This window comes from Microcebus murinus, chromosome 15 (genome assembly GCF_040939455.1).
Source record: "Microcebus murinus isolate Inina chromosome 15, M.murinus_Inina_mat1.0, whole genome shotgun sequence".
In the NCBI taxonomy this organism is placed as follows: domain Eukaryota; kingdom Metazoa; phylum Chordata; class Mammalia; order Primates; family Cheirogaleidae; genus Microcebus; species Microcebus murinus.
The window spans coordinates 44,478,909-44,501,613 of NC_134118.1; the positions used below are offsets into that span (position 1 = coordinate 44,478,909).

The window sequence follows — 22,705 nt, forward strand, 5'->3', positions numbered from 1 at the left end:
CAATTGCTGGTCTTTCTGTAATGGGATGCTTCTTCAACATGGTCTGAAAATGAGGAAGTGAAAAGCCCAACCCTGCCCTCTTCTAAGCTAACAAGTTCTCTAAAAAGCTCCATTACCTAATCACCTTTATATTCATTACATACCTGGTGGTAGGTGACAAAGAAGTAAGGACATGTTTAGATTTATCTCAGCAGGTCTGGGTAGGAATGTCTGGCACCTCTCTTTAGAATGTGTGAACATTTATCACCTGCTGTCCTCAATTTTAGGAACTCAGCCAAGACTCTTAAGGCAACAGAAACTTCACATTAAATATCAACTGCTACATTTGAATTTGTTGAATATTTGTAGAATATTTATAGAACACTTATATACATGGATGGCAACAAGCTATATGAGAACAAATCAGGTTTGAAACTAGACATACCCAACATCAAAAGAAAATTTGACTCTCATTAAACTATGACAGTATTAGTTCCTTTGTCTTCAAAAGGGGAAAATAGGACATACTTTTCAGTGTTATTGCTTCTAGCACAGAGCATGGCATGTAGAAGGTGATCAAAAAATGAGTCAATCTCTTCACTTACCTAATAGCAACTCTTGGAGTAGGTACGGCAGGGATTGTTTGGAAAATTAATAGAATATCTGAGCATAGGAGAATTGTTGAAATTAGATGAAAGACAGACTTTGAGGATCTGGAATGCCATGTTGAGAGGTTTTAACTTTCTTTGATACCCAATCGAAACCGAGGGAGGAAAATTTAAATATAGCAGCATGATTCTCAGTCACTTACCCATGAATCTCAAAATCATCTTGCTGTCCACCTCTCCATCTCCTCTTTTCTAACCCGGACCCAAATCTGGCTGATTTGCAGTAACTGTAATAAGAATGATAGTATTAATAACAGGTATTTGTTGACCACTTACTGTGTACCAAGTAGTGTGCTAAGCCACTACTTAGCTTAGGTCCCCAACCTTTTTGGCACTAGGGACCAGTTTCATTGAAGACAATTTTTCCACAGACCATAAGAGGGTAGATGGTTTAGGATGATTCAAGCACATTACATTTATTGTGCAGTTCATTTCTATTATTATTACATTGTAATACATAATGAAATAATTATACAACTCACCATAGTGCAGAATCAGTGGGAGCCCCGAGCTGCTTTTCCTGCAATTAATGCTGCCATTGATCTGGCAGGAGGTGGAACTCAGTGGGTGATGCGAGTGATGGGGAGCAGGCATATATACTGATAAAGCTTCGCTCACTTGCCGGCTGCTCACCTCAGGCCTGGTTCCTAACAGGGACCAGTACCAGTGTGGCCTGAGGGTTGGGGACCACAGTGCTAAGCAGTTTAATTATTAATACATTGCTGCATTTTATTCTCACAACATCAGTTCATAGGTAAGGATATTTTGAGCTTATAAAAGTGGCAAATGCAATGGGAGTCTTACGCCCAGTTAGTGACAGAACTCAAGATATGGACTCTGGGTGTCCAACACCAAAGTCTGTGGCCCACTGGCTCCCTGTCATTTCCTAAATGTATCCAGAGAAACTTTCCTAGTCCCTCAGGAAAAATCCTTAAAAGCAATAGAGTGATCACCATTTATAACGGTGAAAAAATTATATTCTTATATGTAATATTGTATATTTGTACAGTTTTCAATTCTTTGATACAGTCTTTTTCTTATTTCTTTTTTTGTCTGATTCTTCCCTGTTCTCCTCCATCTTCAACACAAATCCTGTACTGATCACCTCCACAAGCAGGGTAATACTTAGTGCTGTCCTAATGTTTATTCTTGCATGTCTCTTTCCATTTCATATGATACTATAATAATATAAATATGTCTGTGTGATTTGTAATTTATATGTATATGGCTATTTGTAAACATTTGCATTGCAGACACAGGTGATGTTTCACACATTTTTCTGTATCTTGTTTTTCTAAATTTAACAATGTAGTATGAGAATATTTCCAGATCAACTGGTAAAGCTCTAATTAATTATCTTTAATAGCTGAGTAATCTTCCATTGTGTGATATAGCATCGCTTGTTCAGCCATTCTTTTATATACGGGCATTTACTTTACAAGGTTTTATTGTGTATTTATTTTTGGTCAAAACAAACAGAAGAACAATAATCATCTCATCCATAAGTGTTAATGCACAGGGGCTTTTATTCTGTAGGCTGTGGGTGCCAAGAGAAACTTCTTCTTCACCCAATGAAGATTCACTGAAAATCACTGAAAAGAGACAGATTAATTGGAGAAAAGACATACAAATTTATCAACATGTACATGGGAGCCTTCAGAATGAAGACCCAAAGATAAAAGGGAAATAAGTCTATTTTCATGTTTAGGTTCAACAAAGTATGAGCAGCTGTGTAGACATATAATTGGGCAAAAATGGTATGATTTAACGGTAATAGACTGAGTGGGAAACTGAGCAAGGCCTGCCTAGATTCTTCCTGGCCTCTCTGAGCATGCATTTTGTCCTTATGGGTATGGGGCCGGACCTTCTGTGGAATGGGAGCTTTATGATCTACAGTCAAATAAGGCAGGTCAGGTAATATGTTTATGACCAGTTTTTACACAGAAAGGTGGAGGGAAATTTAGAGTAATATTTTTAGGTTTCATGTCTGGCTTTGGGGAGAAGAGGTTCTGGTTTCTATGATCTGCCTTGGAAGAGAGGGGCTCTAGTTTCAATGGCTAGTCTCTGGGGACAATGGGACTGAGAGACAAGAGAGCAGAAGTTCAGGGAAAAAGTTTGGCTTTGGGGCTGCTTCTGAACACTTCATTTTGGGGTATTGTTTTCAGGTCCTAACATTATTCCCCATTCCCTGGAGGTGGATTTCTTTGTAGAAAAGTATATAGATTTATAATTCTAATAGATGTTGCTAGATTGCATTTCAAAAATGCTGTAATGCTTCACACTCCCAGAAACGTATTAGAGATTCCTTTCCTCCCACATCCCTGCCATTATGTTATGTTAGAGATCTTTTTAGTTTTTGGAAACCTGATAGGCATAAAGTGATATTTCATGGTGTTGTATATTCAACTCTCCATCTATTCGTGAATTTAAACATTTTCTTTTTCCTCTGTGAACTGTGCTTTCATAGTCTTTTGCCCGTATTTCTATTGAGATGTTTGTGGTTTTTTTCTTAATTATAATCCTATTTTATATATGATAGATAATTAACCCATAGTCTACCATTCGGTTGGCAAATATATTTTTCTAACTCTATCATTTGTCTATTGACTTGTTTGCCTCAAACTGGGTTTTCATGTAATCGTTACGTATATATATGTGTGTGTGTATATATATATATATATATAAACAAACTTGTAAGATTCCAATTTTGTGTGGATTTCCCTGCCCCTTGACCATAGATGCTGTTTTTGGTTTTGTTTTGTTTATAATTAAATATATAACTAATATGGAATTTGTTTTTTGCAGATGGTAAAAGATGGGGATACATTTTTATATCTTTAGATAACAAGTTGTACCAGCGTATTTATTTAGTAATCTGTCCTTTCTGTACTGATCGCATATAGTAAGATTAATTTCCAGGCTTGCTCTCATTCGATTGATCTGTTTATTTCTGTACCAGTATATATTGATTTTTTAATAATACAGTGCCTTTATCATAAGTTTTTAAGTACTTCCTCATTGTTTTTTTATTATATGATTTTATTAGCTATCATTTGGCACCTATTCCTATAAATCTCAAATTTTGTTAGCCAATTCTACTTAAAATCCTGTTATTATTTTACTTGCAATTCCATTAAATGAATGTGCTAATTTGGGGGAAAACTATCATTTTTATGATGTTATGTTTTCCCTCCTAAGGATCTTCCTATTTGGTTCCTATCTTGTTTAGTAACTTTCAGTACAATTGTATGGTTTTCTTCATTTATCATATGTACCATGCCATTCTTATTAAATTGTTGAGTATTTTGTGATATTTATAAGTATTATAAATGGTATATTTTTCTCATCTTTTTTAAAGTTTATTATTGCTAAAGAAGGTAAAGGCTATTTTTATTTTTTAAAATTTATCTTGTTTCAAAGATACTTTGTCTTTATCTGTTCTTTTTTTCTCTTTTTGAAATTTCTATTTAGATATTAGATCTATTTTATTTGTTCTCCAAATCTTTTATTGTACTTTTCCATTTCATTAACTATTATTTTTGTTGTTTCAGCTTTCATAATCTGAAGTACATATGACTCAACTATTTCAGCCAATAACTAGTATTTACGTGACTCATCTTTCCCGTCTTGAAATTTCTGATCTGGTTGTTTGGTTAATGTATTTTTCCAAGTTTTTTTCCTCATACACAGTACATGGGTGGTGCCCTATATATTCTTAAATATTATTCTTTTTCCCTGATGTATGATAGATATCTTGGCTGATAAAACGATTCTGGTTTTGCCAGGCTTGTCTCTCTATTAGTTCTAAATTTTATTCCATTGTCTTATATCTTCCAGGGTTTCATATGAAAAATCCAAGTCTGGTTTTCTTTTCTCTTAGGTAATTTTTTCTTTGTGTTTTTTTAATCGTATATAGCACTTTCACTGTTTTCAGACTTCTGGAATTTTAATTGTACAGGTCTAGGAATATGTCTTTTCTTATCAATTAAATCTGGAACTTGGTAAGCCATTTCAAATGCTTATTTAGATTTTCTTCTTCACCTCAAGAAAATTCTCTTCTATTATTCAATTGTCACTTTGCCTTTCTATGGTTTTTTTTCTCTTTTTGTAATTTCTATTATTCTGATATTAGATCTATTTTATTTTTTCTCCAAATCTTTTATCTTTATCCTCATATTTTCATCTCAACACTTTTTATTTTGGATTTTATAACTCTTGAGCTTTGAAGCTACTGTTGATTTCTGGTGGTGATAATGCACTCCAATTAATTTAATGAAATCTTTAGTTTGGAAATCAAGTTTATTATCTCCATTTGTGTGTGTGTATGCCTGTGTGTGCGCTGAACTGAAGTTCAAATATAATAGATAGTGTTCAAATATCCGTTTGTCTTTTCCAGAAATTCTATTTTTCTGGGCAGATTGTTCTAATTGTCCTTTTATCTCTAGCTGCTAATCAGCTAAAATGGTTTGTAAATTTTCCTTGTTAATCCGTTGTGGCTCAGGTCTTGTTATTAGGATATTCCATAAAGGGTTAAAGGCACTAGTTTCTGCATTTGTTAGCCTATTACATAGTAGCCAGCAGCTATCAATCTCCTGATGATCTGGTGAACATTAGTAGAAGTTGCTCAATGTGATTAGGCCATCTATGTTTACTAATTAGTACTTATGGAAGTTAGGCCCCTACCCTTCTTCAGAGATTGGGAGATTGAGGCACTATCTTTCTATTATCATTTATTGTTATTATATATGTTAATATGAAACATGAGATCTACTCTCTTAACATTTTTTAAGTGTACAGTACAGTATTGTTAACCATAAGCACAATGTTATATAGTGGATCTGTAGAATTCTTTTACCATATATAACTGAAACTTTATACCCATTGGACAACAGCTCTCCATTTCCTCCTTCCCCTAGTCCCAGGCAACTATCATTCTACTTTATCCTTCTATGACTTTGAATACTTTAAATACCTCATATTAGCAAAATCATGCATTATTTGTCCTTCTGCACCTGGCTTGTTTAACTTAGCATAGTATCTTCAAGGTTCATCCATGTTGTTGCATATGACAGGATTTCCTTCTTTTCTAAAGATCTCAAAGAGATATTAGCATTTCCATGTTCATTACAGCATTATTCACAATAACCAAAATGAGGAACTATTCTAAATGTCCTCCACTGGTGAATGGATAAAGAAAATGTTGTATATACATACAATGGAATATTATTCTGCCTTTAAAAAAGAAGACACTATCTTTCTTGATGCCTACATTTCAAAGGATGGCTCCCAGGTCCTTGAGAAAGACACTTCTGGGTTATAAAACTGACAAGAAGCTGGGAGAGATTGACCTCGAAGGAGTAGAGCAATAATTTACAGTGGCAAGAATCTACAATTACAATTGCTCCTGGAAAAGCCTCCTAGTTCTCAAGTCTCTCTATAATCTCCTGGACTCAGGTGCAGGGAAACTCAGCCCAACTAATGAATTTACTCTACCCCATAGGTGTTTAGGATACCCTGCAGTTCTTAAAGTCAATCTTCTTCAGAATACAGAGGTTTTAAGTGGCAAGTGTGTCCTCAAAAGTACGTGGCTCATGCCTGTAATCCTAGCACTCTGGGAGGCCGAGGCGGATTGCTCAAGGTCAGGAGTTTGAAACCAGCCTGAGCAAGAGCAAGACCCTGTCTCTACTATAAATATAAAGAAATTAATTGGCCAACTAGTATATATATAGAAAAAAATTAGCCGGGTATGGTGGTGCATGCCTGTAGTCCCAGCTACTTGGGAGGCTGAGGCAGCAGGATCGCTTGAGCCCAGGAGTTTGAGGTTGCTGTGAGCTAGGCTGACGCCATGGGGCACTCACTCTAGCCTGGGCAACAAAGTGAGACTCTGTCTCAAAAAAAAAAAAAAAAAGTACAGTTTATTGGGCTTCAGTGAAGTTTCTCAGAATCTTGCCAAGCTCTTACCTTTAAGAAAGCTCATTGTCCTCCCCAGCTTGTGTTAGTTTGACTCAGAAGTGGCACAAAGTTTAGATCTTGCTGTGGAGGGAAAGGGAGCTCCTCAGTTTATTTTGCTGTGTCTCTGGAATCTTCTCCGTTCCTCATATTTTCCAAGGCTCCAGAGAGGCATGTTGGGGAAACCTAGAACCCAGCAGGGGATTTGGCCTTAGGCTCTTATTAGTGTTTTCAGTGAAAGTCATACTGTGCGATGATAGGGTTTTCTTCAGAGTGCAGGGGTAAGAAGAGGAACAAAAAGGTAAAGGTAGGGAGTTTTTAGATTGCTCTTTTGGAATGTAATAGGATTTAAATAATTTCGTACTGGCCTGGCAGGTTTGATCTTTTTTTTTTTTATTGGTTCAAGGGAACTTGGAGGATTGTTGGATTGGAAATTGCTATCCTTCAGCCATAATGAGCCCTGTGGGTTGATGGATGACAGCATCCTCAGGATAACTCTGATTCCATGGTATGTCTGAATAGTCACATAGTCAGTTTCCTGGTAAAAGTAATTCTTATTCCTGCTCAGCAGGTCTTAGACAAAAGATAGCTTGTAAATAAAATCAATAGAAAAAGCAAAATTATCTTTTGAGTAACAATGAAATCTTAGCTGCCTCACTGAGTCTGTCCAATAAAGCAGACTATAGTTTATATATATATGTGTGTGTGTGTGTGTGTGTATACACACATTTAGATCAACACAATTTTAATCTATTCTAAATTTTGTTTTATATCACTTTATACTGTTGTGAGTTTCCTGTTAAATTCCCTTTTAATCAATCAAGATTTACTGACAATAATTCCCTTTTTCTGGGTATTTGGTTATTATTTTGCATGGTTGAGGCCTCGATTACATATTTTTATTTCCCTAAATGCTGGATTATTTCCTTCTTGATATGTCAAATAAACACCAGAGCTGTTTTTTTGGTGATAGTAAGCCCCAGTTCCAGCTCCCTAGATTGACTGCATGGTTTTTATGGAATAGTTTTTTTTTTTTTTTTTTTTTATTGTAGATCCAAGGCAGATCACAGGAATGTGAGTGTGAGTATTTCTGCTTTACCCAACTACAAATGTCCTGATAATCAGTTTTTACAGGGGAAAAAAAGTCTTTCTAAATAACTTTTCAAAATGCTTTGTACATTTTAGAAAATTGCATTCTACTCTTAAAAATCTGAGACTAGATATTAACATTTACAGAGTCACAATTTGCATCTATATTTGATAATCCTAATTCATAACTGTGTCTTCTAGTATTCAAATAATATTTTTTTGAGGGAGGGTCCCACTCTGTTGTCCAGGCTAGAGTGCAGTGATGTTTTCATAGCAGACAGCAACCTCCAACTCTGGGCTCAAGCGATCCTCCTACCTCAGCCTCCCAAGTAGCTGGGACTACAGCTGCATGCCACCATGCCCAGCTAATTTTTTTCTATCAAAGAATACATTGTAAAGATTATATTCTAAGTAAAATCAGAATATTTCAATTTAACTCCTTTTTAAATAGGCATATTCTTTATAATGACAGTTGACTTTCCCACAAAATCACAATCATCTTCAACTTTTAAGGTAGCTATACTTCTTTCAGTTTATTTCTATGTTACATTGCTTTGTGGGAAATGACTTACCCATTACAAGAATGATGTGGTTGGTCAGGGTAGGCATATCTGAGTTATGGTCATGTGTTGCTCTAGTTGGCATTTTTGGACACTGACTTATTCCTCTGATGAAATTGCCCAAGAAAAGTTAATATGCAAGACACAAATAAGCCGGTTGTGCCATGATTTTAAGTTCCTTTAAAGGCTCATAAAAATAACTAAATTACATATGCATAATATATACCTTGACTGCAGTTTTGTCTTTTCATTTATAAATACTTTTCTCATTTTCTGTACTAAATAAGAAACAGATCACACAACTACAGGTAGTCATCTATTTGAGCTTTTTTGAAAAATTGTAAAATTTTCTGTACATGTTTCAGATGGGTAGCAAGTGGACGCATATTAATGGAGGTTAAACTATTGCATCCTTGTAGTTGGCAAGGTGCCAAGAATACTGTAGGCTTTCAAAGCAATGAGTGGAGCTACTTATATAATATACTGGTAGAAGAAGATAAAGACTACTACTGAAAAAGATTCCTGTTTTAGGATAATGTTGAAAAAGTGAAATTAAAAGCAAACCAATAATTTAGACAAGGTTTTGCTTATGTAAGTGTAGTGCCGTTCATTGATTTAAATTATTTATAGCTCTATTTATCCTGTGTTTAAACAATAAAGCGTTTGCTTAAAGTATATTTCAAGTGAGGAAGAGATTAAACACTATGAAACATTTTGTGGATTTATGAGTCTACTTGGAAGTCTTGGAGCTTCTAATCTCTTCTATATAAATTTGAGATTTTCATCATTAACCAATATAGTCTTGATTCTGTTTTGTAGTTTTTTTGGCGAATTCTACAGTTATGGGAACATACTAAACTGAAAATTAGTTTTACTGAATGTCAAATTAATATAGTTCGTCATATTTGCATTATTTGTTGTTTTTGGCATTATGAGACTCTAATAGTTACACTGAGGCTAGAAGAGCTGGGACTCAACATGATTTCTTACCTCATACTAGTCATAGCCAGCGTAATGGGATGTGACGTGGCTAATAAAGTCTCAGGTAAAAAGGCCTGTTGTACATGGGCGTGCCAGACAAACACGGAGGCCGCAAACATTCATATGAAGCTTTTTAGGATAAACAAAGTGAGGCAAAAAAACAAAAGCAAGCAACTAAAACAAACCCCCATCCAAACAAAAAAGGAACAATTTCACCATCTCATTAACTAGAGATTCATCTTCCTCTGATTATATAGCTTGAAACAACTTTTATACAGATATTCCTCCTTTTTTTTCCTTCTGTTTTTGCTATTTACCAGTTTGTAATTCTGTCTGCCCAAAGAATGAGAGTGAATCTACATTATTCCTAATTTGCTTTATAAATGCCAGTCTTAAAGTGATATTTCACATCATTACATTGAATATTGTCAAGCAAATCTGTTGATAAGGAATTCATTGTTGTGATAAAGTTAAAGCTTAATTATCAACCCTAAATAACTGAAGCAGAGAGGTGAATGATTCAAAGTATGAGTAATCCAAAGTCATCACACATTGTTTGGCATAGCTGGAGTTAAAACGCACAGAGCAGAATATATTGTAATATATTTGCTACAAATATGATAGAATTAATATCTTTATTACATAAAAGATTGATCTAAAGCAATTCAAAAATAACACCTTAATAAAGAAGTGGCAATAGGTGTTTGAGAAAATACAGGAAATTAAATATATACCAGTGGAAATTCTCATACACTAATGGTGGAAATGTAAATGGAAAGCACCACTTTGAAAACCTGTTTGATAACAACAACTAAAGATGAGCACATGTGTGTATCCCTTGATGCAGCAATTCTACAGCAATTCTACAATTCTATACATCTATGTATTTATATATTTGCAAAAATGTGTTATAGCCAGAAAGTTAAAAATTTCTCAAAAACCCATTAACAGCACCACACATAAAATAAATTTTGATGCAATCAGACAGTGGGGTAATCTAAAGCAATGAGAATAAACATGTAAAGAAATGGATGAATATCCAAAAATGAAAGAAAACAATGTTGAGCAAAATTAGCCAGAAAAAAGAATATATACTTATAATTCTACTTATATAAACTGAAAAACAGGCAAAACTGGACTTTGAATTGTATGAGGCCAACAAAACTGCTGACAGAACTAGAAAAGTTGGATAAATTGCAAAAATCATATTTTCAAAGGTATCAGAAAACTGTGGAATCCAGAAGTACTAGATGCACTGAAAGTCTAGACAAGGGAAAGCATTTCAGAACGTTCTGAGGATCAGCAGCTGTTTTTTCCACTGGAGCATTTGCCTGCATGAGCTGGAAACTGAAGATTAGGTGTGTTCACTTGAGAAAAGTGTCACTCCTGGGGGAAATAGACCAGCAAAGTTTTAGTGGCCACTCAGCAAAGAAGTAACAAAACTAGAGAAAACACAACTGGTTTATAATCGAACACACTTTGAGGCTTTGAATAAAACTAAAGAGCTAGACTAAAAGCCTCTGAAAGTCAGAGTAAAAGTACTTTGACCTTTATCATCATTAAAAAGTTGAAAACTCTAGTGGTAAAATTAGTAATGGTAAATTGGCAATGCAGAACTGCTGGCATCTTTTTCCTAAGGATATTTAAGGATGTGGGGGTCAGCTGGGGATAAGGATCTAGGCTAATCACAGAAAGTGGCTATCAGAGGACAGAGAATCCAAAAGTATTTTCTATTTTCTTTCTTTCTTTCTTTCTTTCTTTCTTTCTTTCTTTCTTTCTTTCTTTCTTTCTTTCTTTCTTTCTTTCTTTCTTTCTTTCTTTCTTTCTCTTTCATCATTTGTCAATTTGTTATTCTACTTTTTCTAAGATTGATAAACTTAATTCATATTATTTATATTGTCCCTTATTTGTTTCATCATGAAACAAAATAAAATAATGGGTATGAGTATATAGAAAAACTGGTATTTTATTGCATTTCTACTGGTGCTATACATTGATACAACTGTTATAGAAATAATTTGGATATATATATTTCAATATGTATATATACTATATGTATGCATATTTTATATGTATATATTAAACCTGTTTTGTTCTCAAAACAGATTGGATTTGAGGAGACTACTTGTTCAGTATTTTCAAGAACCAGAAATATTTTCCTAATCAATCTCAAGGAAACATTACTAAATTTTTAAAGAACTACTTTGATAACTTTATGTATAATAGATAAAGGTGCTTAAATAACATATATATTTATTAATACCAAAAAAGTTGCATTAAAGTACTACATTGGAACTTTGTAGAATATTACTCATTAAGATGTCTGTAGTATAAAGATTTCTCCCATCCATGGCAATGTAACTGCTTTCCAATTTATCTTCTCAGCAGGGGCAAAGATTGAGTTTGGGGCTGAGGTATTCTACATCCTATACAAGGGTAGGGTAAGATTTCACGTGAGGCTAAGAGTAGAATAAATACTAGAAATTGTGCAGTGCTAGAGAATGTGAGTTCAGCCCACCCAGAGCATAATAACATTGCTGAACCCCTCAATCAACTGAAACCCCAGAAAGTCATGTTTTGGAGGTAAGAACCATACCATAGTGTAAGGCCAAATCCTTGGTCTAAAATCAAAACCAGAGTCTTCCGTAATAAAGATTTAAAAAAACAGCCTGACAGGTTTGAGAGGATCCTCCAGTAATTTAGCTGCTTGATAAATTATTATGTAATATTATTTAAAGGAAAACGCTATACTCAAGACTCCTTTACTGTAAGATCTACAATATCCATCATAAAACAAAACAAAAATTACTGGTCATGTGAAGAACCAAGAAAATATGTCCCTAACCAATATAGAAAAAGTAGTCAACAGAAACAGAAACCTTGAGGATTAAGATATTTAAAATAAAATACTAAGATTAGCCCTTATTACAAGACTTTAAAATAGCTATTATAAATATGTTTAAGAGTTTATAGCATACATAGATAAAGTGAGTGAAAAGATAAAGGTTAACATTAGAGAATGGAAACTATAAAAAGAAGCATATAGAAATTCTGGAACTGTAAACCTTTCAAAATCTGAACTTTAAAGAAATCACTGGATGGGATTAACAGCAGATGGAAACTGGGTAAAAAAAGATGAGTGACCCTGAAAGATCAATAGAAATTACCCAATTCGAGGAATAGAGAACAAAAGTGTTTTAAAAATATAACAACAACAAAAAGTCACTATTATATGTGAAATAATGTCAGAAGATGTAAAATGTGAAAATAAAGTCTCATAAAAAGAGGATAGAGCAACAAAATGTATAAATATATAATGGCCCAAAAGTCCCACATTTGCTGAATATAACAAAACCAATCTATAGAACCAAAAAACTAAGCAAACCACAAGAAGGATAAATACAAAAGAAACCAGCTCTAGTCATATCATAGTTAAACTGCTGAAAACCAAAGATGAAGAAAAAATATTGAGAGCAGCCAAAGGAAAAATGCACATTACACAGAGGACATGTATTATCCAAATTATGAGGTGGTTTTTGTTGCCCAGAAATAATAGCAGCCAGAAAACAATGAAATAATATCTTTAAGGTTTTAAAAAAGAAAACAAAAACTATCAATCAGAATTCTATATTTAATGAATGTGTACAACAAAACTGATGATTATAAAGAATATTTTCCAATTTGAGGGAATTCTTTTTTTTTTCTAAATTAGTATATGTTATTGACTATTAGTTTAATTTATTGCATATTTATTCTTTCACTGGGCTGCGCAAATGTTCTATTTTTTATTATTTAGCTTTTATTTTTTTATTTTAGTGTATTATGGGGGTACAAATGTTAAGGTTACGTTCTTTGTCTACAGAATTGCACATGAGAAAAGCTAACAAAGGTTTTGGTAGCTGAAGGAAAGTGATACAGATGGGCACTTACATCAACAAGAAAGAATGATGAGCACAAGAAATGATTAATATGTTGGTAAATATGAAAGCCTGTATTTTATGTTTTTAATGTTTTATTTAACAAAACAGTTTAGAACAAAAATATTGTCTATAGGATCTACAACATGACAACAACAGCACAACAATAATAATAATTAGAGGTAGATTATGATAAATTAAAGAAGAAAATTATAATGTTTGGAGCTACTATTTTAAAAATTACACAAAAGGTATAAAATTAATAAAAAGGCAACAGAAGAAGTGAAACAGAATATATGCTGTCTATTCTCCAGCACTTGTTACTTTTTATCTTTTCAGCAATATCCATCCTAACAAGTGAAGTACTATCTCATTGTAGTTTTAATTTGCATTTCCCTAATGATTAGTGATGTTGGGCATTTTTTCATATACAAGTTGACTATTTGTATGTCTTCTTTTGAGAAATGTCTATACACATCCTTGGGCCATTTTTAATTGGATTATTTGTTTTCTTGCTATTGAATTGTTTGAGTTTCTTATATACTCTGAATAATAACCCCTTATCAGATATATGGTTCATAAATATTTTCTTCCATTCGGTAGGTTGTTTCTTCACTCTCCTGATTGTTTCCTTTGTTGTAAATAAGCTTTTTGATTTGATACAATCTCATTTGTCCAGTTTTGCTTTTGTTGCCTATATTTTGGGGTTGTATCTAAAAAATATTTGTCCAGACTGATGTTCAGAAGCTTTTCCCTTGTGTTTTCCTCTAGCAGTTTATAGTTTCAGATCTTAAATTTAAGATTTTAATCCATTTTGAGTTGATTTTAGCATATGGGGTAAGATAAAGCTTCAATTTTATTTTTCTGTCATGTACACTGTTGGCAGGAATGCAAATTAGCATAGCCATCATAGAAAACAGAATAGGGGCTGCTCAATAATTATTAATATAAGTGGAACTACCATATGATCCAATAATCTCACTTCTAAGCATATATCCAAAGGATATGAAAGAAGCATGTTGAAGTGATATCTGCACTACCATGTTCACTGCTGCATTATTCACAATAGCCAAGATGTGAAAGCAACCTAAGTGTTCATCAGTAGATAAAGTAAATGTGATTTATACACACACACACACACACACACACACACACAATGGAATACTATTCAGCCTTTAAAAAGTAGGAAATCCTGTCATTTGCAACAACATGGACAAATGTGGAGGATATTGTGCTAAATGAAATAAGCCAGGCACAGAAAGACAACTACCACATGATCTTACTTATATGTGTAATCTTAAAAAAATCAAATTCATAGAAGCAGAGAGTAGAATGGTGATTACCAGGGGCTGGAGTGGTGGAGTGGGTATGGGGGTTGGGAGAGATATGGGTCAAAGGATACAAAATTTCATTTAGAAAGGAGGAATAAGTTCTGGAGATGTATTGTATAATGTGATGACTACAGTTAATAACAATGCATTGTATACTTGAAAATTGCTAAGAGAAAAGATTTTAAAACATTTAAAATTTTTTGAATGTTAAAAGATTTAAATGTGGTTAAACATTTAACCACAAAAACATAACTATGTGAGACAATAGAAATGTTAATTAACTTGATTTACCTATTCTACAATGCATACATATATAAAGAGAAAATGTTGTATACTATAATATGTACAATTTTTATTTGCCAATTTAAAAGTTAAAGAAAGAAAATTATTATAATAAGAGCAAGCCCCTCCCTACAAAAAAGAATATATGCTGTCTATAATAGATGCACTTTTAATATAAAGAGATCTTTATATATTGAAATAAAAAGATAGGAAAATATGTAACATGCAAACAATAATCATTAGAAAACTGATTTAGCTGTATCAATATCAGACAAAGTAAACTTCAAGGATTATTACCTAAAAAAGAGGAAAATTTCATAATGACACAAAGGTCAATATATCAGATGACATAATTATTCTACATTCATATGTACCTCGAATAACAGAGCTTAAAATACATGACACAAAAATTGGCAGAACTGAAGAAAGAAAACACAAATGCTCAATCATAGTATTTTTAACATCTTCTCTTAGCAATTGGTAGAACCACTAGCCAAAAAAAAAAAAAAAGTAAGTATGTTAAAAGACTTGAAAACACCATCTATCAAATTGATCTAATTTATATTTATAGAACACTATTCTGAACATCTCCAGAACATATACTTTTCTCAAGTACATATGGAGCACTCACCAAAATAGACCATAGGCTGGGCCATTAAAAAAGTTTCAATAGATTTCAAAAGACAGACATTTTACAGAGTAGTTTTCTCTGACTATAGTTTGTCATGTAGAATTAAACTAGGAAAAACATTAAATAGATATCTTAAAACCATCAAATATTTAGAAATTAAGAGGAAATCCCAGAGAAAATTAGAAAATATATTAATCTAAACAAAAATAAAAATACAGATATTAAAATTTATGGGATGCAGCCAAAGCACTGTTTAGTCACAATTGAATACTTTAGAAAGCTTATGATAGAAAAGATGTAACACAAAATTGGTGAATTGCATTTTCACATTAAAAGCCTTAAGGACAGTGGCCTACACAAAGAATTTATGACTAAGACCCCCCCCCAAAGCAAAAACAGCAACAACAAAAATAAGTAAATGGAACTTGATTAAACTAAAAAGTTTCTACACAGCAAAAGATATAACAGAGTAAATAGAGTAACTACAGAATGGGAAAAAATATTCACAAACTGTAAATCTGATAAAGGGCTAATATTTAGAATCTACATAGAACTCAAACAAATCAGTAAGAAATAAATAGCTCCATCAAAAAGTAGACAAAAGACAGGAACAGATTTTTTTCAAAAGAAGATAGACAACTGGGCAACAAACATGAAAAAAATACTCAACATCACTAATTATTACAGAAATGCAAATTAAAACCACAATGAGATACACGTTGCCCCTATCAGAATGGCCATTATAAAAAGTAAAAAAAAAAAAATAGATGTTTGCAAGGATGTGGTGAAAAGGGAACCCTTATACACAGTTGGTGGTAATATAATCTAGTACAACCCATGGAAAACAATATAGAGATTCCTCAAAAAACTAAAAGTAGACCAGCCATTTGACCTAGCAATCCCACCAGTGGGTACCTACCCAAAGGAAAAGAAGTCATTTTACAAAAGAAGACAACTACACCTGAATTTTTATTGCAGCACAAGTTCAAAGATATGGAATCAACCTAAGTGCCCATCAACTGATGAGTGGATAAAAAATGGTATATATATATATATATATATATATATATATATATATATATATATACATACATACCATGGAGTACTACTCAGCCATACAAAGAAAAGAAATAATGTCTTTTTCAGCAACTTGAATGGAACTGGAGGCCATTATCCTAAGTGAAATATCTCAGGAATGGAAAAAGAAATACATGTTCTTACTTATAAATGGGAGCTAAACAAGGGGTATATACAATCATAAAGTGGTGTAATGGACATCGAAAACTAAGAAGGGAGAAGAAGATGGGAGGAGGATGAGGGATAAAAATCTACCTATCAGGGACAAGGCAGACAATTCTGGTGACAGGTATACTAAAAGTTCTGAGTTTAGCATTATATAATTCATTTGTGTAACAAAAAACATGTACCCTCTAAATCTATTGAAATAAATAAGTAAATATATAAAAATAGAAGGGAAAAACATTTTTTAAAAAAGGCTCAAAAAGAAAGAATAAACTAAAACCAAAGTATATTGAAGAAAGAAAATAATAAATACAAGAGAAGAAATAAAAGAAACAGAAAAAAGTTAAAAGGTTAGAAGTTTGGGTTTTTTTGGAAAAATTAATCAGATTGATACACCCCTAGCAAGAAAAAGGAAATACAAATTATCAATATTGGATTTGGAAGAGAAGGATAATGTACATATGTTAAAGATATTAAGAGGAATATAAGGGAATATTATTAATAATGAACAACTTTAGGCCAATAAATTAATTCTACAATTTAAATGAAATGGAGAATTACCTTAAAAATCACAAGTTATCAATATTGACACAAGAAGAAATAAAAGATATGAGTATTCTTGTATCTGGTAAACAAATTACATTTGTAATTTAATAAACCTTATAGAGAAAATTCCAGGACAACATGGCTTCACTGGTAAATTCCATCAAAAATTTAAGAAAGAAAAATTACAATCTTATTCAAACTTTCATTAAATATAAGAGAAATGAGAGCTTCACAACTGATTTTATGAAGATATCACGATTCTATAATCAAAGATATTAGAAGTACATTGTATTATCCCACATAAACAGAGATTTAAAAAGACTTAACAAAATATTGGCAAATCAATTTCATTATATATAAAGAGGATAATATATTACGAGCATTTGGAGTTTTTCTCAGGGATGCAAGATTGTTTAACACTTAAAAATTGATCATGTATTGTATGCATTAGCAGAAAAAAAGGAAGAAATTATATGATCAACTTGATGGATTGAGAATAAGTATTTGAATAATTCAACATCCCTTTATGATAAAAACTCTCTGAGAACTAGGAATAGAAATAATTTATTTAATCTCACATGTGCATCTATAAAAACTCTATAGCAAACATTCTTCATGGTGAAATTTTGAAAATTTGAGTTAAGATCAGGAACAGGCAGAGTGTCAGTTATCTATTCATCATTGTACTGGAGATGCTAATCATTGCAAAAAGATGAGAAAATGATAAAAGGTATTACAATTCAAAAGGAATAAATAACACTCTCTTTATTCACAGAAGATATGTTTGTAGAAAATCTTGACAAATCTAAAATGCAACTACTAAAAGTAATATGGAATATAGAAAGATCATAGAATACAAGGCTAATTTTGCACAAATTTATTTCTATCTACATGCAGAAATAATTAGAAAATAAATTTTAGATCCCTTGTTTATAATAACATCTCCCAAACATAACATACTCAGGGGAATTTAACAAATATATTATATGTTCTGGTAAAAACTCTAAAATTTTGCTTAGAGAATTTAAAGATTTTTAATCCATATTTGATCCATTGATTTAAAAAATTTATTAAAATGTTAATTCTCCAAAAATTGGTATATAAATTCAATGCCATCCTAATCAATATCTCAGCAGATTGTGGGAGGAGCCCGTAGAAATTAACAAACTAAGATTCAATTTATATAGAAATGCACAGGACCTAGACTAGACAAAACATTTAAAAAAAAGAACAAAGTTGGGGAATTTGTATTTCCTAATTTCAAGATTTACTGTAATCCTTTTGTAATCCAGACAGTATGGTAGTGGTATAAGTGTGGACAAATGGGTCAATGGATCAAAATAAGGGTGTCCAAAAATAGACTTACATATAATAGTAAATTGATTTTTGGTAATGACAACAAGGCATTTATTGAAGAAATTCATTGCTGTAAGTGCTTTTGGAAAAACTGGACAACTGTATATAACAAAATGAACACCAGCTTTTACTCTCACTAGCTGAATCATACTCCAAATTGCAAGAGCTAAAATGAAAAACTGCTAAAAGAAAACAAAATAAACCATTTTTTAAAAATTGTACAGCAAATGCTTTCTAATATATGGTTAAAAATGTATAAACCATAAGTGGAAAAACTGATAAATTGGAGTTTGTATATGTGTATAACTTCTGCTCATTTTAAGATATCATTAAGAAAATGAAATGGCAAGCCATAGTTTAGGAGAAAATATTCCTGACAAAAAATACATTTGACAAAAGATTGTATCCAGAATATAATAAGAAGTCATATCAGACAATATTAAAAAGATAAACTTCCCAATTAAAAATGGGAAAAGATTTGACTGCATAGTTCTCAAATGAAGATATAACAAATAAATGATAAACAGAATGAAAATCACTAAAATTATAAGTCATCAGGAAAAAGCAAATTAAAGCCACAATTATGACTACATGGGGGCAGAATATCTAATATTAAGAAGTCTGGCCAGGCATAGTGTCTCATGCCTCTAGTCCTAGCACTTTGGGAGGCTGAGTCAGGAGAATCGCTTGAGTCCAGGAGTTCAAGGCTGCAGTGAGCTATGATCAGGCCACTGCACTTCAGCCTGGGTGAAACAATGAGATCCTGTCTCTAAAAATTAAAAGAGAGAGAGAGAGAGAGAGAGAGAGAGAGATCTAACAACTCTAAATGTTGGGGAGAATGTATAACAACTAGAATTCTCATACTTTGCTGGTGAGAGTATGAAATGGTACAACCAACCACTTTGGAAATTCTAAAATCTTAATGATGGCAGGGGCAATATATGTAACCCTAACAATATCTGTACCCCCATAATATGATAAAATAAAAGGTAAAAAATAAAATAAAATCTTAATGGGTAGCTTATTAGAATAAAAGTTTATTTCTTGCCCATATAAATTGCAATCTGGCTATCGCTGTTAGATAGAAAGCCTTCTATATGGTCATACAGTGATCCAGGATCCTTTCCTCTTGTGGATATGCACTCCTGTGGTGTCCGCCTCATTTGGTTAGCGGAAAGGGAAGGGGAACATAGAGGATAGTATAGAAGGATTTTGTGGGTCAGATCTGGAATAAGTGTACATAGCATCTGTCAGCACTCCATCAGCCAGATACCAGTCATCTAACTGCGCAAAAGGCTGGGGAGTATTGTCCAGACGGGTAGATGTGTGTATAGGAGCAAACAGAAAAGGGTTGGGTAATGTCTAGCCAGTTTCAGATTTATTCATAGTGTTATTTAGTGATAGACAGATGTGAGAGGCAATTTGTATAAAAATAACACTAATTTTGAAGTGTAATTGCCAGTTCTGGTAGTAAATGCATGCTACCTTGGACAAGAAATTAAAAATATGGTGAGTTAAGAGTTTAGGCTTAGAATCTAATTCATTCAATTCCAATTCTTTTTTTAAATAAAATCAATATAGTATTTTTATTTATTTTTTATTTATTTATTTTTTTTAATTTTAATTTTTATTTTATTTTAGCATATTGTGGGGGTACAAGTATTAAGGTTACTTACATTGCCCATGTCCCCCCTACCCCCTCAAGTAACAGCTTCAAGCATGTCCATCCCCTAAACATTGCACTTCTTACTCGTTGTGGTTGTATATACCTGTCCCTTCCTCCCCCCTCCCACCCTCCCGACACCCAATAAATTTTACTGCTATATGTCCACTTAGGTGTTGATCCGTTAATACCAATTTGCTGGTGAGTACATGTGGTGCTGGTTTTTCCATTCTTGAGATACTTTACTTAGTAGAACGGGTTCCAGCTGTATCTAGGAATATACAAGAGGTGCTATATCACCATTGTTTCTTAAAGCTGAGTAGTACTCCATGGTATACATATACCACATTTTATTAATCCACTCATGAATGATGGGCACTTGGGTTGTTTCCATAGCTTTGCAATTGTGAATTGTGCTGCTATAAACATTCAAGTGCAGGTGTCTTTTTCATAAAGTGACTTTTGATCTTTTGCGTAGATGCCCAGTAGTGGAATTGCTGGATCAAATGGTAGATCTACTTGTATCGCTTTGAGGTATCTCCATATTGCTTTCCACAGAGGTTGAACTAGTTTGCAGTCACACCAGCAGTGTAGGAGTGTTCCTCTCTCTCCACATCCACGCCAGCATTTGTTGTTTGGGAACTTTTTGATAAAGGCCATTTTCACTGGAGTTAAGTGATATCTCATTGTGGTTATGATTTGCATTTCCCTGATGATTAGAGATGTTGATAATTTTTTTAAGCCAGTTTGTGCAGTGGATCTTACAGGGAGCTATCGATGTATTTTCTAGTTCTTAGAGATTTAGTTTTTACTTTTGTAAAATAGAAATCATGCTATGTGCTTATTCATGCTAGATTTTTCCCGAAGATCAAATTTGATAGTGTCTCTCAACTATCTGAACTATATTATGAAAAATAAATTATTTTGCTTCTTAGCCAACAAAAGAGTATTGATCTATATGTGATGTTTACATAAACTCAGATTTTGGAAAATAGAGCTCTTCTTGAATAAGTATCACTATTTATTGCTTTTTGTGGCTTAGAGATAAAGACTATCAGCGGAAGCTAAATACCTAGGGTGGGTTTGTTTGTTTTTGTGAGAAAATTTCCACTCCAATGCGGTGTTACTAAAAGTGTTTAAATAGCAATCGAAACTATGTCTGTATTCTGACTGCTTTGTTCTTTTCTCTTAGCTTTCTGGCCTAATATCAAAGTCTCCTCTATCTGAGTAACTTTATATCTCCCTTAGCGTCAGGTTAAAAGAATTATCAGTGCATGCCTTCTCTGAAGCTATTTCCAGTCCCTAGAAAGGAGCAAACTAATCTCTTAAAATCCCAAACAGAACAAGGACTCTGATGAGTAGTCAGATATCTCTGTTTTCATGCCCCAAATGACAAATTAACATTCTGATAACTTCAGTTTTCTCTTGCTTGCATAGATATTTAAAAAATATTATCATTAATCAAAAGCTAAATACAGGATTCCTAATTGCAATTATTTTCCTAATGTCTCAACAAAGAAAACTTTTCTGGAAAATCCTTTAATTTATGAGTGTTTTATTTCATAAAAATTATATATCAGCTGTTGTTTAAAGTGACTTTTGCCAAGTATTCTCAATTTTTTTGTAATTGATGATACACCAAGGCTCTTCTAATTCTAGGGTTTGATTGCCAATGGAAGTCTTAAGGAATGATTATTAGAGATTGTGGCTTTCAATCCTAAAGCTAGATTATATCCAAAGTTTCCTTTAATAATTGTCTATAGCTTAATTTTTCAGAAATCAGACAAACTTTTTTCAGATGTGTGTGTATTTTCAGTTTGTATTTGTAATTGATGTTGATACAATAGTGATAATCCTACTTTCTTAAATCATATTTCTTTGCCCTGACACTTTAAAATTCGTTGAACAAATCTATATTAAATTGGCAAGTTATGCTGATTTTTTTGGTTGCTCATTTTTATGTTGATGTTATTCCTCAGCTTCTGTTTTCAAGTTATCAAAATCATACCATTTGATCTGGCTGCAAATGACAGCCCTCATATTTCATTCACCTAATTGTTTTAGGTGTTATTTTCTGGACTTTCTTAAATTTTAAATCTTTTTTTAAGATACTGTCATAAGAACTGTACATGATGTCTCAGGGCAGCAAAAGTCTGTTATTTTTACAGTAACCCTTTCATGATGCACAACAGTCTCTAGTCCTTATCGGCTACTCCATCACCAAGATCCCTGTTCCCAAGCAGCAGTCTCAAAATTCCCAGGTTCCATCCACTTCTTTCTAATTAATTCAGATCCCTGGATTCTAGGAATATGCCACCTTTCCAGTATCACATTTTCCTTTAATAGCCAAGTAGCAATAACCTTGCATCCTCATTCTATATAATAGCAAGAAATCCAGGTCCCTCCCCAAGAATTTCTGAGAATCTCCAGTGAGTGTTTTTGAATTCCACAAATCTACTCTACTTGCTACTTATCACTTTAGATCCGGCATCTTCCCAGCTTCCTCTAATC

At 32.9% G+C, this 22,705-nt stretch overlaps 1 protein-coding gene across 9 annotated transcripts in view; it reads left to right on the plus strand.

Moving 5' to 3' along the window:
• Positions 1-22,705, plus strand: part of INPP4B (inositol polyphosphate-4-phosphatase type II B) — a 687,065-nt gene that overhangs the window by 283,744 nt on the left and 380,616 nt on the right. For 2 of the 9 annotated variants that reach the window (XM_076010606.1, XM_076010605.1), the window contains exon 1: positions 13,016-13,201. The exons of the other annotated variants lie outside the window; for them this stretch is intronic. The gene's annotated coding sequence lies outside the window, so the exon portion shown is untranslated. Of the gene's footprint in view, positions 1-13,015; positions 13,202-22,705 lie in introns of those variants that run through there. 9 annotated transcript variants of the gene reach the window in all.